We start from the raw sequence: 23951 nt of genomic DNA on the forward strand, positions 1-23951 counted from the left end.
ACCACTTGTGTCCCTATCTTGGTGTTCATTTCACTTAACTTCATCTTATCTGGTCACTTGTACATAGCTTTTGACCTTTTCTGCTTGTCCTAGGCATATACTAGCTATGGCAAATAAGGGAAACCATGGGACCTATGTTTCTTTGGGCATGCCTTACTTGACTTAATATAATTTTTCCAAGTATTTCCATTTCCTAACAAATTGGACGATATCATTCTTTCTGATAGAGACATAGAATTCCATTATAGATAGATAGATAGATAGATAGATAGATAGATAGATAGATAGATAGATAGATAGATAGATAGATAGAGATAGATAGATAGATAGATAGATAGATATAGATATAGATACATCTCTCTCTTTATATATATATATATATATATATATATATATATATATATATATATATATATATATTTATAATCACCTTTCTTGATCCATTCATCTACTTAGGGCCTTCTGGGTTGGTTCCATATTTTATCTATGGTAAATAATACTACAATAAACAGCGTTTTGTTGGTAGCTTTAGTATGGCCTTGTTAGTGATCATTTGTGTAAATGCCTGAAAGTCGGATTGCTGGGTCATAGGGGAACTCTATGTGGAGTCTTTTGAGGAACCTTCATACTGCTTTATAAAGTGGCTGAACAAGTTTTGTTAGTGATCATTTGTGTAAATGCCTGAAGGTCGGATTGCTGGGTCATAGGGGAACTCTATGTGGAGTCTTTTGAGGAACCTCCATACTGCTTAATAAAGTGGCTGAACAAATTTTACACTCCCACCAACAATGCAGTAGAGTTCCCTTTTGGCCACATCGCCTACAGCATCTGTTGCTATTAAATTTCTTATTTATAGCCATTCTCACCGGGGAAAGTTGAATCTCAATGTGGTTTTGATTTGCATTACTTTTATGGCTAGAGAAGATGAGCATTTCTTCATGTCTGTATTGGCCATTGTTATTTCCTCTTCTGAGAAGTTTCTCTTTAAGTCTTTAGCCCACTTATTTTATCAGGCAGTTCTTTCTTTGATACTTTTTTGTTGGAGGATTTAGTTTTTTGAGTTCCAAGGGTATTTTAGATATGAGACCCTTGTCTGTTGTATGGCTAGTGAAGATCTTCTCCTAACCCATGGGCTTTTTTTTATTGATTTTGCTAGCTATGTCCTATGTCATGCAGAAGCTCTGCACTTTCATGCAATCCCATTTGTGCAACCGTTCTTTGATTTGTTGTGTTTCTAGTTCTCTATTAAGAAAATTTCTGCCTATGCCAAGGAGACCTAGGGTTTCTCCTATTCCATCCAGTAATGTTATTAGGGTATCTGCTTTGACTCTGAGGTTGATCATTAATTTTGTAGGCCAAACTTGGGTTTTTTCCATCTTTTGTGTTCATAGGAGTGTCTGTATTTTGTGAAAACAGGCTGCTCTACAAGGTATCATTCCGGGTTATGTAGTAGTTATTACATGGCTCCTTGTAAGTATTGTGTAATGACATTGAGCTTTCTAATGATTTACCTACATAAATCTATTAATGTTAATTGTCATGAAGAATGTCAAACCTCCATTTTTGTGCCCATCTCCATCGTTGCTCTCCCTATTGTCTAGCAGTTTATATCACAGTCAGTATAACTGAAGCTGGCACATGGAACAGACATGGACTCTATGGATCCTGGCTGTTAATGGTCCCAAGTACAGCAAATATCAGAATCAATGAGATCAAAGCAGTTGTCCCAGGTGCCTAATTGTATGAATGTCCTTGGCTTCCAATAGACTCACCTGCCTCTGTCAGAAGCGTGGTAATGGTTTATCACCATGAAAGCTTACACGGAAGCTTAATTTCTCAGTGTAGCCATGTCAGGAGGTGGAACTTTTAAGAGAGATTTCAGTCATAAATGGATTAATACAATCTCATCAACTCTGTAGGGACTAACATTATCACTGTTAACAGTTTTTGAAAGCAACCTATGCCCCTTACTCCCTGTCATTCTAGCACATGCTATGATGCCAAGATCTTCTGTGATATGATTCACCAAGGGGACCTTGTCCCAGGTGCTACCATGCAATTTAGACTTTCCAGCCACTACTATTGTGATTGAAATAGACCTTTTATTCCTTATGAAGTGTACAGCTTCAAAGGATTTTGTTAAACCATAACAATATGGACTAAGATGCTATTCTTTTTATCTTTTTCATGGAACTGATGATTAAACTGAGGGCCTTACACTTACTAGGCAAATATGGTACCAGTTGAGCCAGCATGCCCCCAATCAATTTTTTTTTCAGCTTGCTTTTCATATATGGTCTTGTGCTGACTTCACTCAAGCCACCCTAAGTACCCCATCCTCCTATAACTCTACCTCCCAATATCTGGGATTACAGGCCTGTGACACCACAGTTTGCCTGTTAGAATATGCTATTCTTTTGGGGAAAGAGATACAGACCCTTGAGATGCCTATGTGGGTTTTGTGTGTGTGTGTGTGTGTGTGTGTGTGTGTGTGTGTGTGTGTGTGTGTGTGTGTGTGTGTGTGTGTATTCAGGAGAACTGTTCTTGGTGATTTACTTAGTACTGAGGGAGAGTCTTCCTGAAGAATCTGTATTCTTCGTTCCTTTCACTGAAAAAGAAATGCTTCTCTGCGTGCAAGTGTCTCTCAACTGTAATCCTAGCTCTTCAGAATGCTGAGATTTGGGGATAACATTGTTAAACCAGGTGATCCAGGAAAAGTCCATGACACTCTTATCTCCATTTAATCACCAAAAAAGTTAAAAATGGAGCTGTGGCTTAAGTAATAGAGCAATATGCTTGAGGAAAAATATACGAATAGCACCTAGACTCTTATTAAGGCTCAGGACCAGCACCCGTACAAAATCTCCAGATCACACTTATGCCATTACAAGTCGCCATTATGTCTAATGGATTATTTCTACAGGACAGTTGCAATGTAAAAAAAATCTTTTATTTCTTTATAAGATATGTTCTTTCTGGACCAGCTTTATGCCCCATTTTTCTTGCTGGAATGATGTCTTGATTTTGAAGTAGAGGAAATATTCAGTGCGGAATCCCTCCCTTATCCATTATTAACATGTTCTCTCTTTTATTTTTTGGCAGTCTTTGGCAATGAACTCAGGTCCTGGGCACTGTCACTGAGCTTCTTCTTTGCACAAGGCTAGCACCATATGCACAGCGTAACTTCTGGCTTTTTCTGTTTATGTGGTACTGAGTAATTAAACTCAGGGCTTCATTCATTCTAGGCAAGCGCTCTACACTAAACCACATTCCCAGCCACATGTTCTCTTTCTAAAATGTGTGTAACATGTTTACCTCTGTCCCATCTCTGAAGCCACTACTCTTGAATATATCCTCAGTTTAACTACTAACTACTTTTCATTCCCTATAACTGCCTAATTATTTTCCATTGGACCCATGGAACTATCTTTCATTTTCTTAAATTTCACACTTCATTGTCTAAATTCAAACAATACCTCAATGTTACCAGTGTCTGAAATTGAGGACACTTAGAATAATAAAAATATTTTGCTACTTTTTTTGGCCGTGGGCTTGAACTCTGGACCTTGGGCACTGTCCTTCAGCTCTTCAGCTCAAGGCAAGTCCTCTACCACTTGAGCCACAATGCCACTTCCAGTTTTCTGAGTTTATTGCAGATAATAATCTCTCAGCCTTTCCTGCCCGGGCTGGCTTTGAACCGGGAGCATCAGATCTCATCCTCCTGAATAGCTAGGATTACAGGAATGAGCCCCCAGTGCCCAGCTAATAAATAGCTTTGCATATGTATCAGGTGATACACAACAACTCAGACCCTTGGGGAATCTTTTATCTTCCAGTCTGGGCAGGATATAACCCCACAATAGACTCTGGTAGGTAGCAAAATTAAAGAGATTCTACAAATATAATTAGTTCCCACAAGAGTTGGGTATGAGTTACTTCCAAGGAGTGAGTGCAAATTAAGGCTTTTCTAGAAGTCAGTGAAGCCAACAGAATGAATCCAACAGTAAGGAGAATATGTTTGTCAAGAAAGTATGGGGGTGTCTAGGAGCTGACAACAGTGGTTGTATGATAGGTGACCAGAGAGCAGAAACCACTGTCTCACAACCTCAGGACCTAAACCCAACCAGGCATCCCTTAAGCTTGGAAGAGATTCCCACATTCCATTAGAGACAATAGCCTGGTGGCCCCCTGTTAGAAACTGAGCAGTTGCTATAGACAAACCACACCCAAACTACCATCCCAAATTTCTAACCTACAATATTTGGTATTCAATGGATTAACAAAGAAATTTCTAGTAATTTGCCACATAATATGACAGAATAAATGCATCTCTCAGAGCACTGGTGCCTCACACCTGTAATCCCAGTTACATAGGTGACTGAGATCTGAGTATCCAGATTCAGAGGGATTTCAAGCATCAATATCTGTGATATTCATATTGCCAATAAATAACAAAAACCTGGAAATGGTGGTATGGCTTATGTAGTAGGGCAACAGCCTTAAGGGAAAAGATAATTAAAAGCACAAGACACTAAGTTGAAACTCCAATACCAGCACATACACACACACACACAAAAAAAAAAAACACAAAAATAGAATAGAAAAATGAAAACATTTGTTGAAGACCACCTGGTATTTTCTCTGCTCTGGGTAAAACTCTAATTTTTCTCAAACTTTTTCCTTATGCTTGAAGTAATTTATTAAAATTCTATAACACCACCATAAAGATATCTAATTACACAACTACACAAATGTGTAGGCCACAGCCATTTCTATATATCATATTGTAATTGTTACTGCAAACAAAGTACCTTTCCTACTAATTTAATCTAATTAATTGGAAAAACAGGATTTGTATCTTAGTTGAAATTAAACTTAAACTTTTTAACTCATCAAAAGGAGTATGTGGGTGCTGTCACTGAGAGAAGCATAGAGCTGTTTGACATCAGGGGAGTTCCTCTGATAAAGCAAGGTCTATCATAAAGTCATGTAGATAATTGTTTATCTTTGCTCTTTATCATTCTTGGTGTTACACCTTTTGAGTTCTTGATTATTTATTTGGCAACTCACCCTTTAGTATATGTCTTCCAGTAAAAAATACATTTTGCCATACAACAGATGTTTATCCTTTAGATGAGGAATGCATCTTGTTGTTTCTCATGGTTTATTTAGAAGCAATGAGGAAGTGCTTGCATGTTTCTAAATATCTTGTTTCTTTCTGATTTCCTGTCTGCCATTCCTCAAGGCTTATTTTTCCTAATTGATGGTGCCTCCAATCTATACAAATTGCTATTAAGACATCATACTATTGCATTCAATGTATAAATTGTTTTTGATGGAAATTAATACCTACTTGATGCTGTGTGTTGCTGTTCACAATTGAGCCATGGTTTTCCTTTTAGCTCTATTTATATTATTTTTGTAAGGGTTAATTTTCTTCATAATGTATGATGTATTTTGTGTTAGATAGTTCTTAGTGTGTTTTATTGGATTGTATTGGTATGAACAACACTGGGGATTGAACTCATACCTCGTTTATGGGAAGAAACACTCTACCACCTAAGTGACGATCAGCTATGGCAATTTTTTTGTTTTTTGTTTATTTGTTTTTCTTGGTCATGGGGCTTGAACTCTGAGCCTGCGTGATATCCCTCAGCTCTTCAACTCAAGGCTAGTGCTCTACCATTTTAGCTACAGTGCCACTTCCAGTATTCTGCGTGGTTATTTGGAGATAAGTGTTTCATGGGCTTTTCCTTCCCAGCCTGGAGTTGAACCACAGTCCTCAGATCTTAGCCTCCTGAGTAGGTTGGATTACATGTGTGAGCGACTGCCACCCGGCTATGGTAGTTTTTTCTTTTAACAATTGAAATGATTAATTTTTGTCCTAATTTAATTTAATATTTTTATCTGTTTTTTTTTCATCCCATGGAATTGAGTATAGGACCCTTTATATGTATGTATGTGAGTGCTTCTATGTACATATGTGCCAATACTGAGGCTTGAATTTCCTTAACTTTTTCCAAGCAAGGTTGACCCTACACCACTTGAGCCAGACCTTCAGGTTTTTTGCTGCTTAATTGAAGGCAAGAATCACTGATTTGCTACTTTGAAGGATTAATTTTTGGATGGCAGTTCGGAGCCAGACTGTGCAGTCTCCTTATCTCTTCCCTCTAATAAATTACTCAGGAAACGCTTCAAGTGTCACTGTGGCTCAAGAGGTAGAGCACTGCCCTTAATGAAAAGCAACTCATATACTGTGCCTAGGCCTGAATTTAAACCCTGGGGACAGCGCGTTAAAAAAAAATAACATACTCTGAATTGTTTGACCAGTCTAGCTTTAAACCATGATCCTATAGATCTCAGGTCTGAAATAGCTGGGATTACAGGTTTGAGCCTTTAGTTATAATAATAGCTTTCTATTATTTTCAATCATTATTATTGACAGTTGCTTTAAAAAACACATATTGCTAAAAGTAGCTCATGTTAATAATCCTTGATATTATGGAGGGTGAGACATAAGAACCTCAGTTTGAAGTTGGGCCCAATGACAGAATGTCCGAGTCTTATCACCAACTAACAACCAAAAGGTTGGATGTAGAACTGTGGCCCAAGTTTTAGAGTCATAGCCTTTATCAGAAAAAGCTTAAGGACAGTGCTCATGCAATAAGTGCAAGTCTCAAGATCAGCACAAAAAAATAAAATAAACAGAACCCAAAATAATCCCAGGTATGGCTAGTGATAGTTTGCCTAATATCCTGAATTTTATAGCCACCACAAAGAAAAATAGACAAACCAACAAATTACGTATCCACAGCCAGATGAAACTTTTCCTGATATATCTGCACTAATTATATTTTTAAAAAGTCTTACACTCTTTCATTTAGAAAGTTAACCTAAAAATAACGCCAGTTGAATAGAAATTGTATGTGATGACTACTTCAGCAACAAAATATTTTTTAGTTTTTTTTAAAAAGGACGTCACCTATTTGTCACCATATATATATATATATATATATATATATATATATATATATAAATTATTAAAATTTCAACTAAATATTAACTTCACTAACCTCTAAATTGAAGTGTTTACCTATATTTTATATCAGAGTGAGTTGTATAAACATTAGGGAGTTAACTGAGGCAATGAAAAGGGGTGCAGGAAGAAATGTTCCTTTCAGAGCAACTTGGTTTGAGGCTGGCCACCAAGGTACGTCTTCAAGAGGCCAAGGCTGTTTCTCTTTCCTAAGGTGCCTTTCCTTGATTGGTCCTCTTCCTCTTGAGTCTAATAAAAGGAAGTGCTTATATGTGGGAGAACAACAGCAGCTTGAGTTGAAGATTTTCCTTAAATCCTCTTTCTTGTGTTTAAATGCAGGAACTAGAAAATTCACCGGCTGCATGAACTCTAACTTTGAAAGAACTTCCAAGTATGAAGACTAACCTGAGCCAGCACATTGTGGAGGAGGACATGGTGGTGGCAAAGAACAGATAGAACTTTTTCACAGAACATGCACATTCTTCTCCTGTGTGTAAGTCAGTAAGTCTGCATATAGGAAACTTCAATGTCCCAAAATTCCAATGTAAGAAAGGAGCTTTAATTTTGTTAAAGTTCCTTTTCAGTGGGATCCATGCTTCTCCACTGTTCCTTTAGATTCTGCAGTTTTAGAAGGCAGTAGCATGCTTAACAGAAACAACCACTTGCTTCCACAGCACTGGATGCTGCAAGTCTGTACACATTTATGGAAAGTGTTAAAACATACTTCATCAGGGAGGAGAACAATGAGAGGGATGGTATTCTAATGGGGTTCAACTATTATTGTTTAGATGGTGACAAGTGTTGTCTGTATGTTGAGAAGCCTCTCTCCTTGCTTGAGCAACACCTCATCTGAGCCTAACAGCTGGGATCGTATTGGGCTCCTCTACATAAACATATAATCAGCTACTTTTTAGAAGTTCTGGGTTTTATAAACTATTAGAAGCTATCAGATTAACTGCTTGAACTCAAGAGGGTACGGGTACTTAGCTGTTCACTTCTACTCAGGATAGTCCGGGTTAGTGTATTAGACAGTTTATATAAGTGATAAAATCAAAGCAAATGGAAGGCTTCAAGTAGTCTTAAAGATCTTTAAGAACATAAAATTCAGTGGAAAGTGGCACTGTGGTTCAAAGTGGTAGATCACAGGCCTTGAACAAAATATTCTCAGGGACAGTGCCCAGGCCCTGAGTTCAAACCCTACCATCGCCAAAAAAAAAAAATTGCTTGTCTCATTTTGAAATGTCAATTTAAGCTTGTTATTTAAATTTTATACAAAAAGAAAGTTTTTGGTCTCCTAGGAAAGTTCTCCAAAAATTAATGTAGAGCAGAAGAGAAGAATGTAGAACCATTGTGAGATTAATTAGGAATTCAGAGCTATGAAAGACTAGAGTTTTAAAAGCTGAAATAAATACATGTCAGAGTGATGGAAACAAACTTAGCTTTCTAGGGATAGACTTTCAAGTCTTTTCAACACATTTGGATGGTTAGATGATGCTACATTTTTTAATTTTGCCTCACTCTGTCTTGGCGAGGTTTTTGTGGGTAAGAAGAAAATCCATTTTTCTTACCTATTTATGAACTGCACGATAAAACTTTAGCAAAGGACCTTCTGTGGCCACTTTTTAACTGGAAGTATTATAAGTTTTTTAAGACCTCAGAATCCTTTTGTACTGTTAGCCAGGCTGTTTTGAACTATTTACTTTCAAATTTATTAGCATAATACATTTATCATTGTAGGGAGGAGAATCCTATGCTGAATAAAGTCTACTTGCTGGGGTTGTTCGTAAGCAATGAGCCATTGGGTATTTCTGGCTTAGCCTGTGTAGAGTAGACTGGATTGAGGTGACATTTCCATGATTTATAAGTAAAATCACCCTGCTCTACTAGAAGTGTGGGATCAAAAGAGTGATGAGCATTGGTTTAAGATTTCTTTTATTTTGCTATGTATAAATCCTCCATCATATATTTGGCTTTAATCTTCCTAATATGTTGTATTTTAAATATTTGGTTTTAGTATGATGTGAATTATAGTTTTTAAATTAAATAAGCAGGACATGTGACCTGAATGAGATAAGAATTTAATTAATTTTTTGGTGGGGTCCAGTCTTGGGGCCTGAACTCTGGGCCTGGTCGCTGTCCCTCAGCTCTTCAGCTCAAGGCTTGCACTCTACCAGTTGAGCCACAGCGCCACTTCTGGCTTTTTTTCTTTTTTATGTGGTGCTGAGGAATCGAACCCAGGGCCTCATGCATGCAAGGAAAGCGCTCTACCACTGAGGCACTTTCCCAGCCGTAGAATTTGATTAATTTTAAAAGGGAAAATATTATCAGAATTAAATCGTCACTCAAAAATCAATATTGAAAGGACATAAAGCAGAAGAATTTATGTGGTGCTTTATATATTCAGCCTTTCTTGCTTATAAGGTTTGCTGTGACCTGTTAGTAACAGATTTGCAATGGGTAAAAGTCCAGTTGTTCAAAAAAAGTTGTTACTTCAGCAAAGTTACGACAATGTATGAGAATGTTGAACCCTAGGTTTTTAAGAGGAAGAAACACAGATGTAAGACCTCAAAGATGCAGACTAAAATGAATGAAATTCACAGTCCATTAAAAGGAGTGTTTGCTATCTTCAACAGCCAAATGCATTTTTCTTTGCATGTGACTATCAGCAAAGATAAGATTGTAGACAGACTCAGTTCGTGGTTCTTATTCAATGAAGAGAATAAGGAGCTGTGTGGATGGCTGGTGTAGATGGACAACAGTTCTACAGACAGCAGACAGCATCATTGAAGAAAGGCTTGAGAAGTTTCAGAAGGTGAGCCAACAGTGTCCAGGCAGGTGTAGTTTGAACACCCTTCTCACTGTTGAGAATCAAATGTTACAGGCATGTTTCCTATAAGGGTTGAAGAGAACAGTTGCTTTGTTGGCATTGGCAAGTCAGATAGGAGGACTTGCGTGGGTCTCCTGAAGTATCTTGGTGTCTCAGACCAGTGAATGTTATTGCACAAGAACACAGGTCATCTACAATGAAGTTGATGATTTCAGATAGTCATTAGGCCTCAGATGAAATGCAGCTCAGTAATACATGTAACAAGAGTGGTATTCATATAGTTAAATGAAACTGAGTTATATACACTTGTGAGTTCCCAAGGAAATTAGAATGGAAGATATCCATGAGAGAAATCAGTGGGGCTGTTACATCAAGAAAGTAAGAACAAACCATAATTTGAATATGTTTAGTGAGCCTTTCTTGACTTTCCAACCTTTCCCTGTGAAATTGCATTAACTATCACGTATGATGAGAATTTCTCATTCATAAAACTCTTTAGGAGTCACGCCATGTTTGTGGCTAAGGAATAAATGCTTTTGAAGGCTGGGCACTAATGGCTCAATCTGTAATCTTAGCAACTCAGAAGTCTGATTACTGAAGATTGAAGTTCAAATCTAGTCCAGAGAAAATCTCCCTTTAGTCCTCAAAACCATGGAAATGTAGCTTTAGCTCAAGTTATAGAGCACCTTCCTTAACAGATAAAGCTAAAACACCATGCCCAGGTCTTGAATTGAAGTTCTCAGAGTGGAACAAATAAAAGTAAAAAAGAGAGATGCAGTAATAATGGAGCTTTATGTTTTCATAACTTACCAGGACCATATGGAGGTCATACCCGTGTTAAGTTAAAAGAAGGCCCAGCTGAAGCAAATGGGTGAACAGTTGAAAAGGGCCAGCAGCAAGGCAAGAGTGTTCAAGATGGATGGCAAGCTTAGCAACATCAAGGACATTCATCTTCAAGAAAGCACATCTCTCTAATTACATATTCACCTTTCATTATTCTCCTCATCGCTATGAACATCCTCTAAGATTGGCTACACTTATCCACGAGAGTCAGCCGACCACAGCATACGATTTATGACATTTCCTGCATAAAGTTGCTTGTTCTCATTGTCATCAGCCTTTCAGCAGCTTCAGTGAAGAGCATGTTCTCCCACTTTGCCTGTAGTCAATAGTACCCTCTTCTATTTCCCTGCAAAGAAACTGTGGCTAGCAGGCTTGAGAATTGTTACATTCAGAGGTTCTTCAGTTTTGCATTTTTTCTTTCATTTCTTGGTAGGTGAGTTGGAATAAAAAAAACAAATAAGCAATTTGTTTTAGTTTAAAGGAAAAAATATTTATTTGAAAACACAAGTTATCATTATTTGAAATTATTTTTAATTTAAATATAATAGGGATGGTTTTAGTGCTGCATGCCTTCAAACCTAACTATTTAGAAAGCTGAAAGCTGGGGCTGGGAAGGTGGCTCAGTGGTAGAGTGCTTGCCTTGCATGCATGAGGCCCTGGGTTCGATTCTTCAGCACCACATAAGCAAAAAGAAAAAAGCCAGAAGTGGTGTTTTGGCTCAGTGGTAGAGCGCTAGCCTTGAGCTGAAGAGCTGAGGGATAGCGCCCAGGCCCAGAGTTCAGGTCCCACGACCAGACCCCCCCCCAAAAAAAAAGAAAGCTGAAAGCTGAGGATCATATTTTCAAGACAAAGTAAAATTTACCATGAGACTCTTATCTTCAGCTAAGAACCAAAAGCTACAGGGGGAGCTGTGGCTCAAATGGAAGAATGCCAACCTTGAGCAAAAAGCAAAACCAAAAGAAACTAAGCCCTGAATTTAATTCCTACTACTAGCACAAAAATATGTATGTGTGTATATATATGCATATATTCATATATGTGTGTCATATCTATATAAATTGTATATGCATATGCATGTATATATAATTATATAATAAATTTTTAGCAAGTGTCAAGAATATGCAAGCAAACATTTAGTCTTGCTCCTAAAAACAGATTCATATGTAAATATGAACCCCTTGAATTTATAGGAGCCAACAAATATAGAAACGTAAACCACCAGACTAGAAATTGATAGAATGGATTTTGTTATAGAATAGAGTGTATGCACAAGATTAGGCATATGATAGTAAGTCATTTCCCAAAACATTGAAAGCAAAAGCGTAATAGTACAAGAAATCATATTTAGAAATGGACTATGCCACTCAATGGACAGGTAGATCAGGAAAATAAAACTGTGCATTTTCCCTTCTACATTTGATTCATATCCCCTCACTAAATTATCTATGATTGGTTCAGTTGCTGCCATAATACCTCTCTGGTGGCTCCACTGTGATTCACTTTATTCTACTGAACCAGAAATGGAGGAGAGACGGACCACAGCACATTTGCTCGTTTCTCAATGAGCAGTGATTGGCAGGGGAGTTTTAAAATGCTACCCATGTTCTTGGTTGCCTAGTACCACCTTGGATTCCAGATTAAATCCTGGTAAACAGATACAGAAGTTACATGTAGTTTATTGTTCCAGATTCACAGCTAAAGAGGCAGATGGGAAATTGGAAGGGTTTGGTGTGAAAGCCACAGGTTTATGCAAAGCAGAAATCAAAGGATGTGGAGATGAAGCAAGCTATCTTGGAGGAAAAGGAGAGACATTTGAAGGTGATGAGCACCTCGACAGTGAAGACAGAGCAAGTGCTCTTGACCATTTCAAATGAGCTCCCAGAATGCCAGGGTAAGAAGTGAGAGCTTCCCAGAGCACTGCTGCTGAGCACTCCTCAGATCCTTTGCTATCATTATAATTGATTTTAGAGAGGAGCAGTGAGGTTTGTAAAAGTTGATTGCAGCTTACTATGTGGAGCCTGTTCTGCAGCATTGTGGAGTGTGGTCCCTCAGGATGCTTAGGGCAAAGATCCTATAGCTCATGTCAAAGAATGCAATCTACTTGGAGTAGACATTTATGGATGGCACATGCCTCATACCAACATGCTGACAATGAGCTGGTAGCAGTAGTTCTCTAAAGATCTAACAGCAAAAACCGGAGAGGGAATTCCTGAGCTCTACACCACAACAGTCTACCATGCCAATTGCTTCTATCCTAGTACTGGCTACCCAGTTTGCACACCCATGACCTTGTTACCCTGATTGTGCCACATCCTAATCCCTCACAATTTTTAGTCTTTCACTTTGTCTTTGTATTCCTGTCCCTGATAAACTGTCTGGATACCTATATTAGGTACCCCAATCCCTTCTAAACTCTTTCTGCAACCCAATATCCTGCCAATGCAACTCAGTGATTAGTCACAATTCCCCTTTCCTTGGTATCCTAATCTCTGCTACTCTGTTCTGCTACCCATAATTCATAACACCATGGTTCCAACCACCTGATCCCTGACACCCCTGTTGCTGATACCCCCTTCCCTAACCAAACAAGGGAAGAATGGGAACAGCCAGTTGAAAAGGGTACTGCTGTCCTCTTGCAGACACATTGGGACAAGTTATTCCTCATGTATTTAACATGAGGGACTAACTGGAGGTGGAAATGAAAGAGGTTACTCAGAGGTGACTAAAATCTAGGGACAATGACGTATCACTGGTTGATAGGAAAAGAAGGGCCCAAAGAGAAAGTTAATGAAAAAAGAAAATTTTACAAAAAATATTGGAAATTATACAATAGGTTTAGCTTATTCTTTTCTAGTAGTGATCTGAATTATTTTTTGACATAGATATATCACTGTTTTGCAGTTTAAAAATTATATGAAAATGCACATTTATGTGGTGCTTGTTCATAGAATATTTGCATATAATCACGTTAATGATATTCAATATTTTATGTTCTATGATATTTTCATGAGTCTGCCTTTGTCAATATGAATTGAGCTTTCTATCAATAAATGGAATTTCATTGTCTAACATTAGAAGATTACTGATGCTAGTACCGAAATGAAAGCTAGAACAGGAAAATTGAATAAAGCTACATGTTTGAAGGGAGGGTCAGTGGTAAGTGCTATGATGAAAGAGAAATTCTTTACCATGTAATCTGCGAAGAATAGAATGTGCTTTGTTGAATTATACTGTATTTAATCTTCTTAGAAAGCAGAACATTATATTTATTCTTGCTTTATGGAAACTCTTGAATGAATGGTTTACAAAAATTATCAATATCAATTTGGAAATTCACTGATGTGAGTTATCAGATTATCATTATACTCAAAGCTGTCTTGAGATGCAGGCAGTCTGGATTCCTTTTCTATGAAATTAATGGAATAATCTTACTTTGGAAGGGATGAACAGTCCTTGACACTTGTTCCAAAACAAGAAAGATACTGAAGAAAAAAAAAGAGTAAGGAGACCCAAGGCTGCAGAAATGAGCACATATCCCATTTGGACTTAAAAGGGTTTTTGTGCAAACAATAAGAATTTCATCTTAATAAAATATTCCAAAATGTAGGTGCTATGTGATACCTTTTAAATGTAATATTTAATGCTGTTTGATTACTTGGAGACAAAATTTTACAGAAAACCTTAAATTCCAAAAAAACTGCAATGCTCCAATAAACACCTAGAATAAATATATTTTAAAAATTCAGACGGATTGTAGGAAGATGGCAGCACACTCACAGGTAGCCCCACTAAGTGTCTCTTACCAAAAGAGCCACACTTTACATCAAGAGATCCACTCCAATCAAACTTTAAATACCTAAAGGCTTTTTCTACTACAAAAGGTCTATCCAGCAGGCAAATAAATACAAGGCAAAAGAGAAGCAGTAAATGGGGCTCCTCCAGAGCAGCTGCACCACGTAACTCCACGCCATGCTGCCCTGGGACTTTCTGTATACTTTAAACGGAGGAACACCCAAAAGCTGAAGAAAGTGCTCAATACTAGACCCGCAGAAATTTAGGAGGGAATCTGGTGAAATGTTGGAAAATGCCCTCACAAACCCTCCCTCCCCCCAGAGTGGCTATAGGGAAGGAGTGAATTAAGCAAAATGACCACCATTACAATTGCCATAAATTGGCACCACCAGCTAAGCACCCAAATCAGCTTGTACCTGCAGCACTGGCAGGATCCCCGTGAGCCCCCCCCACACCAACTCCGCACAAGGTCCCCAGCAAACCACAGCTGCAGGCAATCAATTGCTATATGCTCTGCTGTCAATTGCCCTGCTGGCAACTGCCCTGCCGACTGTACACTTTTCTGGGACCGGCTCTCTCCCTGCTGCCACCCTGCGCAGACCCCAGGCTCTCATAGCTGCTGCACCACGAAGCTGTTGCAGGCATCTCTGCTGACACACCTAGTAGCCACAAGCCTAAAACTCCAAGGCTGCCCAACACCACGCACCATCTCCTACCACATCTGCTGCAGACCAGCATGGACTGCCTCAGTCCACACTAGCCTGCTGCACCAACCTCCACCCAGTCCTCCCAGTGCCAAGAATCCCCACGCTGCAACAGAGGAGACCCTTCAGAATCAGCAGAGCCACCCTCCCCCCACACACACACCTGGACCTGCTAATACCCAGACCCTCTGACTGAGAACTGGCCAACTCCATCTTACCCACCACAGCACAGGCTCTGTGGTCCAACACACTGCCAGCTACAGACCTTGTGTGTAACACAATGGGGTCCACTCCCTGGGGGTGGCAATTCCCTGTAGAATCCCAAAGCCCCCTGACACAAGCCCCCTTCCAAAAGGGAAGGATCACATCAAAACAGAACACAGAAAAAAGCTCTGTTCCTAAGGTTCTTGGGGCTATCTTGGAAAGCCTGGGAACCCAACTCCAGGTCTATGATAGCAGTCTACAAACCTGAAACCCAAAAAAAACCCTCCCTGCCAATGGGCCTGAAAGAGGGACTCTATATAGCAGGCACCCTCCTCCATCAAAAGACCATCTGCTTCCAACTGTAGAGAGTTGCGAGAGGCCGCACCTGGAAGATGGCACCAGCTTCCGCCCTCCGCCTTCCCAATGGCGAGTGCTCTCATGGTAAACAACTCCTTATATGGCTAAGGCAAAGAATCTGGCTTGCTTCCGCGCACCTGAACCTATTGGTGGTTCCCACGTGGCGTATCAGTGTTGGCTACCCAGCGGGTACTTAAGGCTGTGGGGAATTCTCCCCGGGGTTGGGGTCAAAAGATTACTCAAAGGTCCTGAATAAACTGCAGAGAGAAGAGTCCGGTGTCGCGACTTCCTTGCTGGTCGAGGCGGTAGCGACACGTGGTGGCCCGTACGGTGAACTCAGCCATAACCCCAATGAGGACTCAGAACTCTCTGCAGTCAGGGTGGTGCACCGATAAGTTCCCAGGTAAAAGGGGAATCCGCGACAAAAGCGGGGGTAAGTCCCCAGGTAAAAGGGGAATCCGCGACAAGAGCAGGGAGTAAGTTCCCAGGTAAAAGGGGAATCTGCGACAAGAGTGGGGGGGATTTTTGCTCTTCTCCATAGATAAAGAGAGAGCAAGAACCCGGGGCTAGTCAATAGAGTAGCCAAAAGTGAAAGTAAAAGTTTGTTTACCAGCTTTAAATGTTTAAAACATGGGCACTTCTTCTTCGCACCCAATTTTTTTGGCTCTCAATGAGCTACTGCACTCAAAAAAGTTAAAAATAAAAAAGAGTACTTTAGAGAGATTTTTGAATGAATGTGACATCCTTGCCCCGTGGTTCGCTGTCTCCGGAAGCCTCACGGTGGCCTCTTGGGAGAAACTAGGGAGGGACCTAGATTTTGCCTCTGAACAAGGAACGCTTAAGAGCGGAGTGAGACCAATATGGAAACTGATAAGAGGCTGTCTCGAGGACCAGCGTTGCAGTGAGGCGGTAGAGAATGGTCAGGCCGCCTTAGAAATGCTGCAGGAAGAAAGATCGGAAAGGGCAGACAGCGAAAAGGAGGAGAGCAGGGGGGGGTTATACCCCGATTTTGCCGAACTAGAGACCTCTGAGTCTACAGACTCAGAGGAACTACAATCACTCATAGAACAAATAGAAAAAACAAAGATAAGAAAGAGGAGGAAAGGGAAGGAGAGAGAGGACCCAGATAAAGACGAATGCACGCCCTTCGTGCACCGCCCCACACCTTCGGCCCCTCCGCTCTATGCGGAGGACCCCGGAAGTGGCAGCCCCGGCTGTTCTTTCAGCCCAGGCATGTGGAAAGCAGTCAGAACCGAGTTACATGTAGCCTGTCCAATATTTCAGGATCCACAGGGACAGCGGTATCATGAACCCTTAGATTTTGAGGTTATAAAATCTTTAGCTGAGTCTGTGCGGACATATGGAACCACAGCCTCCTTTACTGTAGCCCAGGTGGAGGCCCTAAAGAGACATTGCATGACACCCGGTGATTGGAGTGGGCTCGCACGAGCTTGTTTGAGCCCAGGTCAGTATTTAGATTGGAAGGCCTTTTTGATTGAATTTGCTAGTGAAGAGGCTGTGGCCAATCAGGCTGGGGGAAACCCAGCTTGGGACAGAGATATGCTGCTTGGACAGGGGAGATTCGCCAATCAGCAGATAGGCTACTGGGTTCAAGTTTATGAACAAATCAATAAAATTGGCATAAAGGCATGGAAGGCCTTACCAAATAAAGGCGAGGTGAGTGGCAATCTCACCAAAATCCTGCAGGGCTCTATGGAGCCGTTTTCCGACTTTGTTGCCCGTATGGTTGAGGCTGCTGGCAGAAATTTGGTGACCCAGATGCAGCCATGCCATTAATTAAGCAGCTTGTTTACGAGCAGTGCACTAAGGAATGCAGAGCCACCATAACCCCATATAAGAATAGGGGACTAGAAGCATGGATAAGAGTTTGCAGAGAGCTGGGTGGACCACTAACTAATGCTGGATTAGCTGCTGCTGTGGTGCAATTAACCCAGAAGAATGGGGCTGGGAAGGTGGCTCAGTGGTAGAGCGCTTACCTTGCATGCCTGAGGCCCTGGGTTCGATTCCTCAGCACCACATAAGCAAAAAGAAAAAAGCCAGAAGTGGCACTGTGGCTCAAGTGGTAGAGCACTAGCCTTGAGCTGAAGAGCTGAGGGACAGCACCCAGGCCCAGAGTTCAGGCCCAGGAAAAAACCTATTTAAAAAACGCTGCAAATTTGTCTAAACAGTTGTCTAGTTATCTTTTAGGTAATTGAACTGGGGAGTTCGACAGCCTGATGGAACAGCTCAGGGTTGCCATCGTCATGGTGAACTCGACCCGAGTGGATGCCGGATTGGCCGAGGGCTTATCTTCATGGATCTCCGCTGCTATGAATCATCTTAAGGAATGGGCGGGTTTAGGAGCCCTGACAGGCCTTCTGGTGTTAGCCTCCTTGGTATGCTTGTGGTGCATTTGCCAAATTAGAGGTTCTCAGCGTCGCAGTGCAGCCATGATTATAAAAAACCTTACAGCCATTGGAGCAGGTCAGTCCCCCCAAGCGTGGCTTTCCACCCTAAAACAATGAACACAGATTGCAAAGCCAAAGTACTGCAGTCGAGAGACATGAGTTTTGCCCTCGAGGATAGCATGTTTGATTGCACACGGGTTCGATTCGCCTTTTCCCGTCCTTGTGAAAAACGAATCAATGGACAGGCTGAGTCATCCCTAGAGAAGGTACCCTCTGGGAGAAGGCTTGTATGCAGTCCTTGCATTGGACAACAGGGATCAGACCTCTGTTCTCATCTGTGTTCTTTAAACAAAAAAGGGGGAACTGTAGAGAGCTGCGAGAGGCCGCACCTGGAAGATGGCGCCGGCTTCCGCCCTCCGCCTTCCCAATGGCGAGTGCTCTCATGGTAAACAACTCCTTATATGGCTAAGGCAAAGAATCTGGCTTGCTTCTGCGCACCTGAACCTATTGGTGGTTCCCACGTGGCGTATCAGGGTTGGCTACCCAGCGGGTACTTAAGGCTGTGGGGAATTCTCCCCGGGGTTGGGGTCAGAAGATTACTCAAAGGTCCTGAATAAACTGCAGAGAGAAGAGTCCGGTGTCGCGTCTTCCTTGCTGGTCGAGGCGGTAGCGACATCCAACCAAGTCACAAGGAAAGTGGACTACAGCAAGGCATACAAGGTTCCACCTGGAAGCTGCTCTAAGGATTACAGGGAGAATAAAGCTCCCACAAATAACCCGAAAACCCCATTCTTTAGTATTTTATTCTTGGTCGGGATTTTTGCTTTGTTAATTTTTATGTCTGATCATTTGTTGTTCATTTGTTCTATGTATAACTTATTTGTATTGTAATTTAGGATTTGCTATTTCACTTAAAGCTTCTATTTTTCATTATTAGTTGGTTTCTTCTTCCACTTTCAAATTTTCTAATTTGTATTTTTTTCTTCTTTCTTTTCTTCTCACTCCCTCCTTCTCCTCTCTCTCCACGTTATACTATTACTCCATCAGAATTACCCTGTCTAGTTCTATATACAAAGTAAGGCCTCCATTTATGTATGTAAAAAATAATTACAGGAGTTAACTTAGATTAAGCAACTCTCCAATAATATCTAAATGATCTTTTTCTAATCTCAGCAAGTCTCCCAAATACACTTATACATAAGTTATTTTTCTTATCTTTATCTCGATCTCTAAGCTACTCCCTACATAACCTTTCTTTGATTTCTTTTCAACCTCTTACACTCAGTAACAAAATATTTATTCTCCTACTGCTACATATACCCCCAATCTGTTCTTTGCCCTCTACTATCATTATACTCAAGTTCTCTTCAGAACTTAAGTTCATATCTCTCCAATCACACCCTTCACATCCCTATCTGATCCAGCCCATTGATCCCTAATGACTTATACCTGACCCAACTACAGTTGGGTCTATGACTACAAAATTGATTCCATTTGACTACTTTCAGTACAAGGGGCCCCTCTTAACTCTAAGGAGAAGACTAATTAGCCAAACTTAGATTGTCTCAAAAGTTACAACTATATGTAATGTCGATGCCAAAGCCACAATATTCCCTCCAAGCAAAGAAAAAGAGAGCTAAATAGGAAAACGTCTACCCATAACTTTGAAACTCTAAGATCTACACATCTACATGACACCAGGTTGGCTTCTCTCATAAATGACTGTCCTACTGTGGTACCAGTGCGGTTCTTGTCTCCAAATGGGTAGAACTAACTGAAGAAACACAAGAAAATAGCCAATCAACAAACCCCAACACCATCTTCACATAAGCAAGCTAGAGAGCAGTCCCAGAATTACCTAGAGGATAAAGTTAAAGATATATTAAAAGTATGGCTGATAAACCTGCTGAATGAAAAATTGGACACCTTACATAGAGTTATCAGAACGAAATGAGGCCAACTAGAAGCTAATAGGTGATTTCATGGCCTCCACAAATAAAAAGATAGAGGAACTCCAGCAGAGGGAGAAAGAATCAAATGAAAAGTTAGAAACCCAGATTAAAGAGTGGAAAGAAAAGTAGGATAAACAAATCCAGGAGGTAAGGCAATCTATTCAAGACTTGAAAGCAAACTTTAATAAGGAACTGGCCACCATTAAGAAAGACCAGCAAGAAGAAACGGAGTTAAACACCAAAGTTAAAAGCCTTCAACATAGAATGGAGGAGGCCGAAGAAAGAATATTGGTGGCTGAAGACAGTTTAGACTCCATAGAGAAACAAAACTAAGAAGCATGACAGATCACTGCAGGAAATACAAGATACATTCAGAGTGCCTAATCTGAGAATAATAGAAATACAAGAGGGCCTGCAGAGTGAAGCCAATGGATGAGGAAATGAATTTAGCAGAATCCTAGCAGAGAATTTCCCAAATATACAATAGGACAGGCCCATCCAGATACCAGAAGCTTTTAGTAACCCAAATATACCAGAACAGAAAGTTCATCCCACCGACACATTATAAGCTGTACCAGCTCAATAGCCACAACAGAAAGAATTCTTAAAGTTGCCAGGGAGAAAAGATCAACCACATGTAATGGAGACCCAATGAGAATTACCTCAGACTTCTCAGCAGACACTATAAAAAGCAAGGATGGCCTGGAAAGAGGTATGTCATGCCCTAAAGACAAATAACTACCAACCAAGAATAATCTACCCAGCTAAGCTCTCATTCACAGGACAAAGCCAAATAAAAACCTTCAACAACAAGGAAATTCTGAAGCAATATATTGCTACCAAACCAGCTCTTCAAAAAGGCCTCAAAGACGTTCTACCTGTAGAAAACCAACAAGAACAGAATACAGGCAATGATGCAGTCCACAAACAGAAATATGTAATCACAACAAGAACAGCCAAGCCACAGATTCCCACCCCCCCCAAAATAAATAAAAACGTAGGGAAAGACAAGCACTTCTCAGTCCTAACCCTCAGTATTAATGGCCTTAACCCTACAATTAAGCGACATAGATTGTCCAATTGGATAACAAGACAAGTTCCTTCTATCTGCTGTCTTCAAGAGACACATCTTGCCCACAAAAAATAAGGAGGAGTCTACAATGCTTGATAAGAAATGTACTCGTTATCTTGCCCATGTAATTGTAACCCTTCTGTACAGAATTTTCACAAAAAAATTATAAAAGTTAAAAAAAACAAAAAATAAACATTCTGAAAGTGAAAGGCTGGAATTTAAAAAAAAAAATCAAACAAATGGACCCAATAAACAGGCAAGCCTTTAAATCGAATATTAAATAAATAGACTTCAGGTTAAAATAAATGAGAAGTGATAAAGGTTACTACATACTAATTAAGGGATCTCTCCTTCAGGAGGATATTATGATTCTAAATATCTACTCACCAAATAACGGAGCACCGAAATTTAACCAAGAAAACATACTTTCAATCAACTCTCACATCGATCCAAAGATATTAATTGTTGGGGTATTTAACACACCACAATCCCCACTTAAAATCTGCATAGATTAATGAAACTTAACAGACATGTACCAAATATTTCACACAGCAGCCTCAGATTACACCTTCTTCTCAGAAGCACATGGGACATTCTCCTAAATAGTTCACATTCTAGGCCACAAAGCAAATCTGTCCAAATTCAGAAAGATTGAAATTATGCCCTGCACTCTCTCAGACCACAAGGGAATAAAATTAGAATTCAACACCAAAATCCATCAAAGCAAATACTGAAACACATGGAGGCTGAACAACACACTGTTGAACGACTAGTGGGTCAAGGAAGAGATTAGAAAGGAAATGCAAATGTTCACGATATTAACATAAATAAACACAAATGACCAGCTCCTCTGGGACATAGAAAAGGCAGTAGTCAGAGGGAAGTTTATAGCTCTGAGTTCCTACATTAACAAATTGGAGTGATCTGAAACTAACAATTTAATGAGGCACCTAAAGCTCCTTGAAAAAGAACAACAAGCTAATCCTCAATCCAGTAGACACAAACATATAATTAAAATTAAATCCAAATTAACTGAATTAGAGTAAAAAAAACTATAGAAAGAACTGACAAAACAGAGTGAGTTATTAAAAAATTAATAAAATTAAAATTTACAGACCCTTTGCAAATATTATGAGCAAAAAGGAGTACACACCCAAATAAACTCAGAAATGAGAATGGAAACATCACTACAGAAACGGCCAAGATTCACAATATATTAAGGGGATACTTCTCAAACCTTTATGATAGTAAGTTTGAAAATAAGAAATGTATGAACAAATTTCTAGCAAATATTGACGTGCCCAAACTAACTCAAGATGATTTAAACAATCATAACAGACCCATATCAAGCATTGAAATAGAAGCAGCAATAAAAAACCTCCCACCAAAGAAAAGCCCCGGACTGAACGGATTTACAACTGGATTTGACAAGGCCTTCAAAGCAGAACTCACACCAATACTCCGCCATATTTTCAATGAAATTGAAAGCAAAACTTCTCTACCACACTATTTTAATGAATTCAGCACAAAACCTCATCCCCAAACCAGGCAGGGTCTCATCAAAAAGAGAACTACCGACCCATTTCTTTGATGAACATTGATGCAAAACTTGTCAAAAAACTTGGCCAATCGACTTCAACAACTCATTAAAATAATCATACACCACAATCAAACAGGATTATTTCAGGGATGTAAAGCTGGTTCAATATACACAAAACAATTAATAAAATCCACCACATCAACAAGAGCAAGGATAAGAACCACATATTATCCCAATAGATGCAGCAAAAGCTTTGACTAGATCCAATAATCTATGATGCTGGCTCTGGATAAATTAGGAATCCATGGAACATTCCTCCATATGATAAAGGATGTCTATAACACACCTACAGCCAGCATTATACTTAATGGTGAAAAGTTAAAACAATTTCCTCTAAATTCAGGAAAAAGACAAGGATGTCTATTCCCTCCTCTCTTCTTCAACCTAGTATTAGAATGCCTAGCTAGGGCAATAAGACAAGATGCTGACTTAAAGGGGATCCAAATAGGGAAAAATGAAGTAAAACTCTCCCTCTTTGCAGATGACATGATCTTGTATTTAAACCCCATAATGTCAACTCTCAATTACTTGATCGGAAACTTTGGCAAAGTAGCAGAGTATAAAATTAACACTCAGAAATCAATAGCTTTCCTGTATCCCAATAATGAGAGGAGCATGGCTGAAATTAGGAAAGCAACCCCTTTTTTAATATCCCCACAAAAGAAAACACTTAGGGGTTAACTTAACAAAAGAGGTAAGAGGACCTGTATGATGAAAACTTTAATAATCTGAAAAAGGAAAGTAAAGGAGACCTAAGAAAGTGGAAAAACCTTCCATTCTCCAGGATTGGGAGGATAAACATCTTGAAAATGGCTATACTACCATAGTTTATCTACAAATTCAATGTGATACCTATCAATATCTCAACTTCAGTCATCAATGAAATAGAAGAATTGATCCAAAAAATCATATGGAACAATAAAAGCCCCATAATAGCAAAAACAAGCCTTAGTTGAAAAAGCAGCACTGGAGGAATATCAATTTCAAATTTCAAACTCAACTACAAAGCCATAGTAATCAAAACAGCTTAGTACTGGCACAAGAACTAACCTAAGGATCAAGGGAGTAAAACTGAAGACCCAGAAATGAACCCACAGGCCTATAACCACTTAATCTTTCATGAGGGTGCTAAAGATATTGAATGGAAAGGAAAAAA

Source organism: Dipodomys merriami, unplaced genomic scaffold (assembly GCF_024711535.1).
Source record: "Dipodomys merriami isolate MVZ:Mamm:240054 unplaced genomic scaffold, mDipMer1.0.p SCAF_262, whole genome shotgun sequence".
Classification (NCBI taxonomy): domain Eukaryota; kingdom Metazoa; phylum Chordata; class Mammalia; order Rodentia; family Heteromyidae; genus Dipodomys; species Dipodomys merriami.